At 38.3% G+C, this 11,747-nt stretch overlaps 1 pseudogene; it reads right to left on the bottom strand.

The window, feature by feature from the left end:
* Positions 1 to 6,569: 6,569 nt before the first annotated feature.
* Positions 6,570 to 8,554, bottom strand: LOC107559100 (insulinoma-associated protein 1a pseudogene; annotated as a pseudogene).
* Positions 8,555 to 11,747: the final 3,193 nt, after the last annotated feature.

The raw sequence follows: 11,747 nt of genomic DNA, 5'->3' as shown, positions 1-11,747 counted from the left end.
CAACTGTCTTTGAGCGCGCGCACGGCATCCGGTGCGTGAGGTGTGTACTCACTCTGGCGTAGTTTACGTTAAAGGGTGTGTTGATATCCAGCCGAAGAGCAGTCAACCATAACTTCAGGTGAGCAGGCTCAGAAGTTGGGAATACGTGGAAAGTCACCACTCCCGAATGAGTTCGCGCGAGAGAAAGTAATCTTTTAGTTTTAAGTCGGTTTGAACAATCCGGATAAGCGCAAGTAAGTACCATTTTGATTAGCCGTCGTACCTACAATGACTGTGCACTGTGTAAACAATGACTGACGTATACCGGATGCCATGCGCGCGCTCAAAGCAGTTGGGCATAGTGGTGTATTAGAGGTAAAATATGATATAAATGCTGTTCGGTTTCTGGCACAAACCGATCGTTTCGTGTCTTAGGACATCACTGTGTCGTCACGAGCCGCAGGGTTTAATTTGGATTTGTCTGTGCATGTTTTTTTTACTCTCATAGATTTTGTTACCATTGCCATGCATTATACGACTGATAGACTGCAACGGCTGGAGTTAAAAATCTCCGTTTGTGTTCTACTGAAGAAACAAAGTCACCTACATCTTGGATGCCCTGGGGGTAAGCAGATAAACATAACATTTTCATTTTTGGGTGAACTATCCCTTTAAGGTGAAAAAAAACATGGTTACTACACTTTTACTATAATAAAACCGATTATATTAGTCTATTTTCTTAAGGGATTTGTATTTGTGTAGGCTATTCTTTCTTTCTTTCTTTTTGTTTTTATAGCTTAACTGCCTTGGTTTGGTTTGATGTTTTGTACTGTTTAATAATAAAAAATAAAAATAAATCAGAAAAAAAGATTCGCGATACGCGCTCCGAAATTCCGATAAATCAAATGAATCGCGTTCCGCGCTCCGTACTAGTCTCGATCTGAATCAAATGATTCGCTAGTGAATCGCTTGAACTGAATGATCGGAATATGTAGCGGTAGCGGTTCCAGCGTAAGTGACTCACTCAATTGAATCGGTTTGTCTGTTCCTCTCTTCGCGTCTTCAGCCATGTTTACACGACAGTAGCCTACTACTGGCTTAGTTCGCTAGTTTTATGACATTTAAAGTATTATGGTTACATATAAAATATCCATATTTCCATTCCAAAGATAACATTTAACACAAATCTACGAACGTATTCAGGTGAGGTAACCGGTTTACAGCTAACTAGTGAAATACTCTATTAAGGTCACGTGCTGCAGCTCAAAATACATGTTAGACGAAACATTGTGCATTATGATCGAGTTTGTAGCTTAATTCACTATATTTTATATAGTCTGACCACTGCAATACAGTTGGTGACAGTTCAAGAGGAAATCAATTGAAAGCATCCAGTCCAGAATTTTCAATTTATCAGTATATATTGCAATAAATATTTGAGAAATGATTGTTGTATCTGATTGTGTTAGTCTATATAGTGATAGTTAATGTAAAAAGAGCTAGCAGTTGAACACAAAACAGCAGAACAACATTAAGTTAAAGAAGGGAAACCTTATTATTCAACTGAACTGTACTCGCTGAATTGACTTATTAGCTACTTTGGTTTCAGAAAAAATCCGCAGGAGAATGAAATTAGACACAAATGAGACATTTGTTCATGTGCAGTAATAGGGCTATACAATGAATGCTGAAAGCAGCTCAGATCTGTTGGAGAAATGTTTAAGTTTGTATTAGGGTTAATATGAATCATATAAAGGGGTTTTGTTAATACCAAGGTGCATACAAAAAAAGTTCTATTAACGTTACTGGAAGAACATTTGTTCATAACTTTGAGAGGATTTGATAAAAGTTGTTAGCTAGGATATTGATTGAGAAGGATTTAAGCATGTTTTCAGATAACTTTTTTTTGGAAAAATGTTCTAAGAACATTTTGCTAACGTTCCCATTAAATTATGAGACATTACTTCTGAATGTTCCCTGAATGTTCAAAACGTCTGGTTGTTTGAATGTTTTAAATATTTTTTTCTTCTTCTTGGCTATGCAAATGTTTCTGAAACGTTCCATTTTATCATTTTGAAAACATTGTTAGGAATGTTACTTTTGAATGTTCTCTGAACATTCCGAAACAAGTAGCAACATTTAAAAAATGTTAAACAAACGTTTTAGGACAAAACACTCCATGAACAATGCATAAATGTTTTTGTTCTAATGTTTTGAGAACATTATTAAAGACCAGATAACTTTGAATGAATGTTCTGTTAATATTACTTGGAAGAACATTTGTTCATAACTTTGAGAGAACCTTGGCAAAACATTTCGAAGAACATTTAGTTAACGTTCCCATTAAGTTATGAAAACGTTATTTCTGAATGTTCAAAATGTCAAATTTTTTGAATGTTTTAAATACATTTCTTTCTGGGTTACATGAATATTAAAGGGTTAGTTCACCCAAAAATGAAAATTAGGCTGCGTTTTACTCACCCCCGAGGCATCCTAGGTGTATATGACTTTCTTCTTTCAGACGAATCCAGTCAGAGTTATATTAAAAATGGTCTTTGATCTTTCAAGCTGTTTAATGCCACTCAGCGGGTGTTGCATTGTTTTAGTCCAAAAGAAGTGAAATAAAAAGCGCCCATAAAAAGTGTCTCACACAGCTCCGGGAGGTGAACAAAGGCCTCCTGTAGCGAATCGATGCATTTTTGTAAGAAAAATATCCATATTCAAAACGTAATAATCACTTTAATGTAGCTTGCACCAGCAGTTGTACACAGAAGCAGTTCTGGGAGCATGACGTATGAGATCAGCATTGCGCATGTGCTCGTGAGTCTCGTGAAAACCAACGTTTGTTAACAGGATCAAAGGAAGCAAAGTTTCCTTACTTTAGCAAAGGAAAACCAGTCTCCTGTTGACTTATATCGAAATCCTCTGACATTCTTCTTTACAAATCCTCATTTTGTACTTCTGATTAGTGACCGTTGTTTTGTTTTGGGCTCTCCGCTGCGTTTCGGCGTGCGTCACTTCTGAGCGGCGCATGCACAACGCCGACGTCATACGTCATTCCCCCGGAACTGCTTCTGTGTACAACTGCTGGCGCAAGCTAGATTAAAGTGATTATTACGTTTTGAATATGGATATTTTTCTTACAAAAATGCATCGATTCGCTACAGGAGGCCTTTGTTCACCTCCCGGAGCTGTGTGAGACACTTTTTATGGGCGCTTTTTATTTCACTTCTTTTGGACTGAAGCAATGCAACACCCGCTGAGTGGCATTAAACAGCTTGAAAGATCAAAGACTTTTAAAATAACTCCGACTGGATTCGTCTGAAAGAAGAAAGTCATATACACCTAGGATGCCTCGGGGGTGAGTAAAAAGCAGCCTAATTTAAATTTTTGGGTGAACTAACCCTTTAAGGGAACATTCCATTTTATCTTTTTGAAAACATTACAGGAATGTTCTCTGAACATTCCCGAAATTTACAAAACATTGAACTACAACATGTCAGGAAAAAAACGTTTGATGAACGATGTATAAATAATATTTTTGTGCAAATGTTTTGAGAATTATTAAAGACCAGATAACTTTGAACGGACATTCTATTAACGTTACTGCAAGAACATTTGTTCATAACTAGCTGAGTAATTGCTGGTACTTTATTGTTAGCAAAGGAAGTGCTATTAATCTGTCTCATTCGCTCTCCCAGCATGCACCAGCTCCATGGATCAGACCTCAGATGATGGATACCAGCTGAAATGTGTCTAGTTAAATCATTAGGACACACACTACAGGCCAGTCATTCAGAGAGGCAAGTAAAGTCAACATCAAGCCTCTCAATGATGCTGAACTAATGCTGATTGATCACACTGCTGATGCCCGTGTGTGTGTGTGTGTGTGTGTGTGATCGGTTTCATCTGTAAATCATATTGGCTTGTTGTTTGCTGTAACTTCAGATGCCATTACCTTGTTTTGTTCTGGTTTGTAAATGTTGGCCTCAGTGTGTGTGTGTGTGTGTGTGTGTGTGTGTGAAAAGGCTTTATCTGTTGTTATCTTCGCCGGCCCGCTTTGCAGCTGCTCTCCACCTGTCACTCACACACACACAGGGAGTGGTGCAGATAGTCTGGGGCTGTGCGCATGTGCATGTGCATACATGCATTTGTGTGCGTTAGTTAGTGATTATGGGGTCACAGAGGATTGCATTCTGTAATAAAATACACTGATGGAATGTACACAAAAAATAATTAATACTCACGACGAGTATTGCGTGTGAACTTTCAAGTAGTGATGTGACGTACTTCATCAAAAGCTATTTTAACAGCATTTTTGTATAAGTAATGCATGTGCAGTTTTTGAGCTCATGCTACTAGACAGACCATTTGTATATATGTATATACATACATACATAACATACATACATATGTACACACACACACACACACACACACACAGAATTAGTAATTTTGTGTTTTTGTCACTTTTACTAGTTTTTGTGTGTGAGAGATTTTATATATATAATATCACAATGCAATATATTTACTTGCAAAGATAATATTATTTTACAGTATTTTCTAGTTTGTTCTATGCAGTTTTTTTTTAAATATCCATTTCAAGCAACTAACAGCTTTTATACAAAATGTGTTCAAATAATGCCTTTTATCATAATTGTCAGGCTGGGTCAGGTTGTCACATATGTGTATAAATTGTATCCAGTTTATTAATTACAATTTCTTTCTGCCAAAACAGTGATTTGATTTTTGTAATGTTTTAAACATTTTAGATTTTTGCTTTATGAATTACGTGTTTTGTGCTTCATTGTTTTACTTTTAGCTGAAATGCCATTAAATAACAAGTAACATTTAAAATACAGCCCCCCCCCCAAAACATATTTTGTCCAATCAATGTCAATAAATAGCAGGTTCCTGTTGTGACAACTTGCCTCAGTATCAGGGTCAATGTGTTTCCTGGACAATAACAGTGGAAATGTCATTTAGGGTTTCTTTTTATACAGAAATGACTTGCTGTGAGAAATATTAATTGGAGTAAATAATTGAGATGACTAGCCCCAGGCTCCCTTACAGTGTTGTTTTTGTGTGAATTTCTTTCAGATCTGTGAGTCTCCCTTTCTTAGCCGTGAGGTGAGTGTGGATGTGTGTGTGTGTGTGTGTGTGTGTGTGTGTGTGTGAAGCGCTCATGGCCTTTGGGAGGCCGTCTGCATAACAGCAGTGTGTCTGAGGTGCTGCATTGTGGGATTTGGTGTCTATGGTGAATTCTCTCTTCAGCATGTGAGTCTCAGAGCTGCTGGAGAAAGTCCCCTGCATACCGACACCAAGCAAGACTATTTTCTGTTTTCATGATAGTAATTAGAAAACAAATCAACCAAAAATTCCCCAAATCTTTGGTTAAAATTTGGGACCACCGCTGATCTCTACCAACCCACACGCATTTTTTTTAATTAAAGTAAAAATTTGATTTTCTCTGTACTCTTTATATTAACTTTCATTACATTAACATTATTATGTAATGCTATATAATGTTTAACAGGTCATTCATTCATTCAAATGGTTAGAAATGTATAGATTTTTTTTATTAAAAGGCAAACCACACATATTTTTAATTAAAACTTTTAAATTAAATTTAATTATATTGTTTCCTAAAAAATATCTAAAGATTTTATTTTAAAATGCAAATATTATATATATATAAACATTTACATTTTGTGTGTGTGTGTATATATATATATACACACACACACTTAAATTGTGTACTGTTTTCAAATTTTTTCACTGTTTTTAATCATATTTTATCTTTTTAACTGTTCATTAAAAAGTATATTTTTAGTATATTATTATTCATTTAGCCTCGTAGTCATAAATCGTACAAAATAATTGAAAAATAGTTTTAAAATTATTTTTTAAAAGTTTTTTTATTCAAAATGACTGAAGTTTTAGATGAAGAATGTTCTTATAACTTGCTGTTATAATCTGGTTCATTGCTGTTTTCAAACACTATACTGTGGTCTGTCTTGTGTTGAGAGCTTGTGAAATGACTGCATAATGAGTTTGAGTTAGTTGTTGTTCTAGAGGAAGTCTCAGGATGTAATTAGTCACAGACAAACAGATTGTTTTAGGTTGATGTGTTTTATTAAGTGCAGACATATCTTGGTACAGAATCCAGTTGGACACATTTCATTGAAGATGATGAATTTCTCTGTTCACAGTGTCTGGGTTTCCACATGACAACAGATTGCTGGAATATCACATCACGAGTGGATCCCATTTGACTTTTTGGACTGTTTATTATTATTATTAGAAGTATTTTTGGACAAATAGCAGGACTGCAGAAACACACAAGCGCTGAACATGTAGAAAATAAAAATAAATTAATAAACGATTGTATCGAATGCAAAGTGAATTTCAGACTTTCAGCATTGACAAAGATTGATCTTTAGATCAATAAATGAAACATTTGGCTGTTGAGACAAATTTCAAATCAATCACAAATGAAATAGGCAAACAAATAATTTAAATAAAACATTTGAAATAAATAAATAAATAATAATAAGATAAATAATCACAAACATATACACACACAACAATAATAATAACAACAACAACAATATAAAAATTATTATCAGCAACCGGAATCACTCCAACATTTACATGATTAAGGCAGTTTTACAGCATGTCAAGATCTAATTCAAGGCATTTCTGGCTACACTAAAGGGAGAAACCCTTGTCAGCAGGTTGTTTGGAAAGCTACAGTCAAAGTCCACAGATTCACAAGCTCTATTAAAGCTAGAGACGATGGAAACGTATTTACAGCCTGTGAATTCAAGGCATGTTCTAGGATTCTTAGGTCTAAAAGCTAAAAGCACTTGTGCGGAGATCCTAGAAAAATAAGCGAACAAGTCTAACCTGTTGTAGATCAACTATCTTAGATTTGAAAAGAGTCTCATCTGGTGCGCATCCAGGTCGATTCTGTGGGTTAAGGCAGTGCTTCCCGACCCGGTTTGGAGGTCAAACCCTCCTGCGATATCCGAAATGTGGGTTGGGAAGCACTGGTTTAAGGCACAGCTTTGCTTCAGCAGGCTGGACGCACCGGCATCTGAAGCAGGATCACCTGCCTGTTTTCCGACGGGTGGCGTTTGTTGATGTGTCTCGTAAGTCCCGGCGAGCTGTAGAACATGGCGGGGCAGTATTTGCAGGGGTAGATCTGCGCCGAGTGCTGGAGACGGATGTGCCGCTCCTGGCTCATTCTGCTGGGGAAGTTTTCTCCGCACACCGGGCACAGGTGGCTGTGGCACTCGGACGCGCTCAGATTCAGCGGCGCCTGGCTTTGGGATTTATCGCACGCGTTGTGGTGCGCCATCACGTGCTTTTTCAGGTACGCTTGACGTTTGAACTTCTTCCCACAGTGCTGGCAATCATAAAGCCCGTCTTCGGATCCGGATTCGGAGAGTCCAGGACTCGGAGTGTCTCTGTCGCTGGAGGTCTCCTCTTTATGAGGCGCGGGGGTTTTATTGGTCTCCGGGTTCTGCGGCGCAGTTTTGGGTTTGTGCCACCGCCGGTGCGAGGCCAAGTTCGCCGGGCAGCTAAAGAGCTTGTCGCATTCGGGGCATCTGTACTCGACTCGGACGATCCTTGAGCATTTGTGTTGGGCTAGAGAGAAAGGATCGACGTATGCTTCTCTACACAGCTGACACACGAACTCGCCTAGCGGCTTGTCGCCGCCTGCGCACTGAGATCTGGGTTTTTGCTCCACCGGACCTTCTTTGATCTTCAATCCCAGAACCGGGGAAGTGGTGACTTCGTCCTCAAACTGCAATTTCCGCATAGCTTTGGCTTTCTTGGATGCTTGTTTGCCTTTGCGCTCAGTGTCTGATGCGGGTCGTTTGGTGGTCAATGTGGTGCCGGTTCTGGTGCTGTTGCTGGTGCCGATTTTAAGATCCATGGGAGCGAAGGGCGCGTGATCGGAGCCGTAGGGCGCCGCCGGGAAGGACTCCGCCGAAATGGGCGAGCCGAGATTGAAGCGCCTTTCCAAACACGCACTCTCGTGCTCTCTGCTCACGGGTCGGGTCGGGCTGTACATGGATCGGTACACAATCTCTGGGTTCCCGAACTGCACCGGCTGCACCGAGTCCGTGCGCGGCGACGCCGGGCGGAGCGCGCTCGCCGCGTCCTGCTGCGCGCCTGGAAACGCGCCCTGCTCATTCTCCTCCGAGCGGATGCGGTACGAAACAGGTGTCGCCTTCTTATTTCTCTTGACTAAAAATCCTCTCGGCATCTTCGCCAGCTGAAAGGCACTTCAGACGGGTTGGAATCAGAGGCACACCTGGTACTATATTTGGACGCGTGCGGTGATCTTTCCATCACGGAGGCATAGCAGCAGTCTTTTTAAGCAGGAATGATGACATTGTTCTCGCCCCTCGCTGCCTCGTCCAATCAGATGGAGCTGGAATCCCTATGGATTTGGAGATGGGAGGGTCTGCAGATTGCTCGGGCAGATGTACCTGAGGTTTATTATATTAGGATGCTTTAGGCACACGCTGGTTCCTCCTCTTTTCACGCTTTGATGCGTCCCGTCAATGCACACGTGCCCTGCCTTTGTCAGCATCCTTTTAGGGGCTCCTTCACTCTTAGAGCATCAGAATTTCTAATTAAAAGGGGGGAAATGGCAACAAAGAAGTTCCGTTGTTAATGCTCACGCGCGCAAAGCGTCGCAGTTTTAACCCAAACGTCCTTAAATCAGTTCGCGCTGCAAAAAAGGCCTGAAAGTTGCATGCGTAATTTGTCTCGCGACTAATTAAATGTATAAATCAGACGCCCGCGTGCTCCGGACATGTGCGACAGTTGAATGCGGGACGTATTAATCACTCATTGCGCGCATACATAATTCATAAAAGAGGCTCCTCTCGTTTGCATCACAAAAGACACGCTTGAGCGAGCGGCAGGGACAGACGCACATCATCCTTCTGTTCAAACGGACTCATTCCTGTCTGCAAATTCGCCCGTGCCATCAGCATCAGCATCAGCATCAGCATCATCATCATCAGCAGCAGCAGCAGCATTGTGCTCGTGTGTGATGATGTCATTCCAATGCAACGGTCTCGTCATGGCGGAATTTCTCGTAATCTCCCTCGAATCGTTTGGAGAGCGTCACAAAAATGCCATTAATGTAATTGCGGACAAGCATATTTGTTGCACGTGATTTCATAACTCTTGTTGAACATTTTTGTGTATTGCATTCATTTTATTTTATTTACACATACAAGACGCATTTTGGGGCACCAGATGGGCTACTTGCCTAATTTGAACAACACATTTGTTGCAACTGATGTAAGCTTTTTAAAAATTAGTTTCTTTTGTAATTTTATTACACTTGATGTGCAATTTAGAAGAATGTGTAGGTTTTTTTTATAGCATTTTTCAAAATGTATTTCCACATTCAATACCCAACTTTTAGCTTCATGTGCAAGATGGTTTACTTGCCAATCTTTGACAGACATATCTGATATCTGATGTTTAAGCTTTATTTTAATTAAAACATTTTTTACTTGATGTGCATTTTAGAATAATCTGCCGTTTTTTATTGCATTAGCATTTTATTTTATTTAATTTTTTTATTACATTTTATATTTTTATTTTATTATTGATGAGAAATTTCAGAAGAATCTGTATAGGTTTTTTATTTAAATTATGATTATGATCAGTGTGCATTTTGGTGGAACCTGTGTTTAAGTTAAATTTGATTTAATTTCCACATTCAACTTTGAGTTAATAGGCAAGATGGTTTACTTGCCTAACTTAGACAAAGACATTTGTTGCATTTGAAATCTCACATGTAAATTCCTTTTTATTTAATTTATTTTTATAATTTTAATGAATTTGATTTGATTTTTAATATCTGATCTGGTCACACTACTATTCACCAGAGCAAAACGTACTAAAATACATGCGCTATGTGACATGCGACTGTTGGATTATGTGTCTGATTTTCTGCCCCACATTCATTATCATACAGCTGCTGCTGCGCTCCGTCTTTACCTCATTCTGCTGCTCTTATCTGCCCCACCGCACTGAGGAGCCGCTGTGTTCACAGCTCCACATAATATAATACTGGACAGCATACATGGTGTATTCAAAAGAGCAAAGTCAGATATTTGAAATGAACTCTCACCCAATACACACCAAACATTTGCATTTGACAAAACAAGAAGCTTTATTTATTTGCTTTAGTTCTTGAAGCCCCAACCCCCACAGTGTGTTTCCCCCCAAACATATGGTGCAGTGAATGTAGGAAATAAAGATAAAGTACTGAATAAATAATTCTAATTATTAAATGGACATTGATGACAGCATTCCCGGCCGGGCGTACATAGTCAGATGGTATCTGTTGTAATTCAGATAATCCAGAACTCTCTTCCTCAGAGCAGAATAAGCCTCACTTTTCTGAAACACCTCGCTGAGGCTCATCGACTGATCGAACTCTGCTTTATCGTCCACTATCTTCTGAAGAGTCTCTTGAATCGACACTGAACCATTCTCACTCTGTGAAGACACAAAAGTCTTGTTATTTTGTATTTTAATATGAAAATCTTATTTTATTTGTATTATGCTTGATGCACTTTTAGTGGAACCTGTGTAGTTTTTTTATTGCATTTTTTATTTTATTATACATTTTTATAAAAATTGGATATGCATTTGTTTACCTGCCATACTTGGACAAACACATTTGTATCACCTGACATCTGACTTCTATTATTATTGTAATTTAATTTGCAATCATTTATTTCCACATACAGTATCCAATTTTTAGTTTAATGGGCAAGAGTGTTTGCTTATCTAACTTGGACAAACACATACAGTATGTTTCACCTGATGTCTGATTTTAATTTTAATTTAGAGAAACCCATGTAGGGTTTTTTATTTCATTTTTTTATTTTATTTAATTCCACATACAATATATTGCCAAACTTGGACAAAGACATTTGTTGCATCTGAAATCTGATGTGAAAGCTTTTTTATTTTATTTCATTTCATTTCATTTCACTTGATGTGCATTTTAGACGAACTAGTTATTTTATTTTATTTTAAATTTTTAACATCTGATCTGGTTGTGTTTTTGCCCCACCAGAGCTAAATGCATGAAATACATTGCATTAAAATGATTGGTGCATGACACATACAGGTTCAACCATGTTACATAATTGCATGATGTCATTATCTGACATCAAAAGATGTTCTGGTAAGACTTTTTACAGAACAAATGCTTCTAACAGAGATGTAGATGTAAAGGAAACTGACCTCTAGTTTGGCCGAGTACATGATTTGCCGTACTTCCTGTTCAGAATCAGAATCAGAATCAGAATGAGCTTTATTGCCAGGTATGTTTACACATACGAGGAATTTGTTTTCATGACAGAAGCTTCCACAGTGTAACAGAATGACAGTGACAGAACAAAAACACAGATAATAAAAAATAGAAAAATAGAACAAGTAAATAAGGAATAAAAATATATAAATTGACAATTGTGTGTGCAGGTATAGGACAATAGACAGTTGTTGTTTTAAAAAAAAAAATTTTTTTTATGTACAGGTACTGTATATTTTGTGTAAATTTGAGGTGTAGGCTGAGTATGAGTGTTAGATAAATAAGTGTATGAGTGAATAAATAGTGTGTGTTCCACGGTTATTGTCAAGTGTTCATGAGATGGATGGCCTGAGGGAAGAAACTGTTCCTGTGTCTGGTCGTTCTGGTGCTCAGTGCTCTGTAG

The sequence above is a fragment of the Sinocyclocheilus grahami genome, unplaced genomic scaffold (assembly GCF_001515645.1).
Source record: "Sinocyclocheilus grahami isolate Dianchi unplaced genomic scaffold, SAMN03320097.WGS_v1.1 scaffold674.1, whole genome shotgun sequence".
NCBI lineage: Eukaryota > Metazoa > Chordata > Actinopteri > Cypriniformes > Cyprinidae > Sinocyclocheilus > Sinocyclocheilus grahami.
Note: the sequence above shows the minus strand (reverse complement) of the source record. Positions and strands in the feature narration are given on the sequence as shown.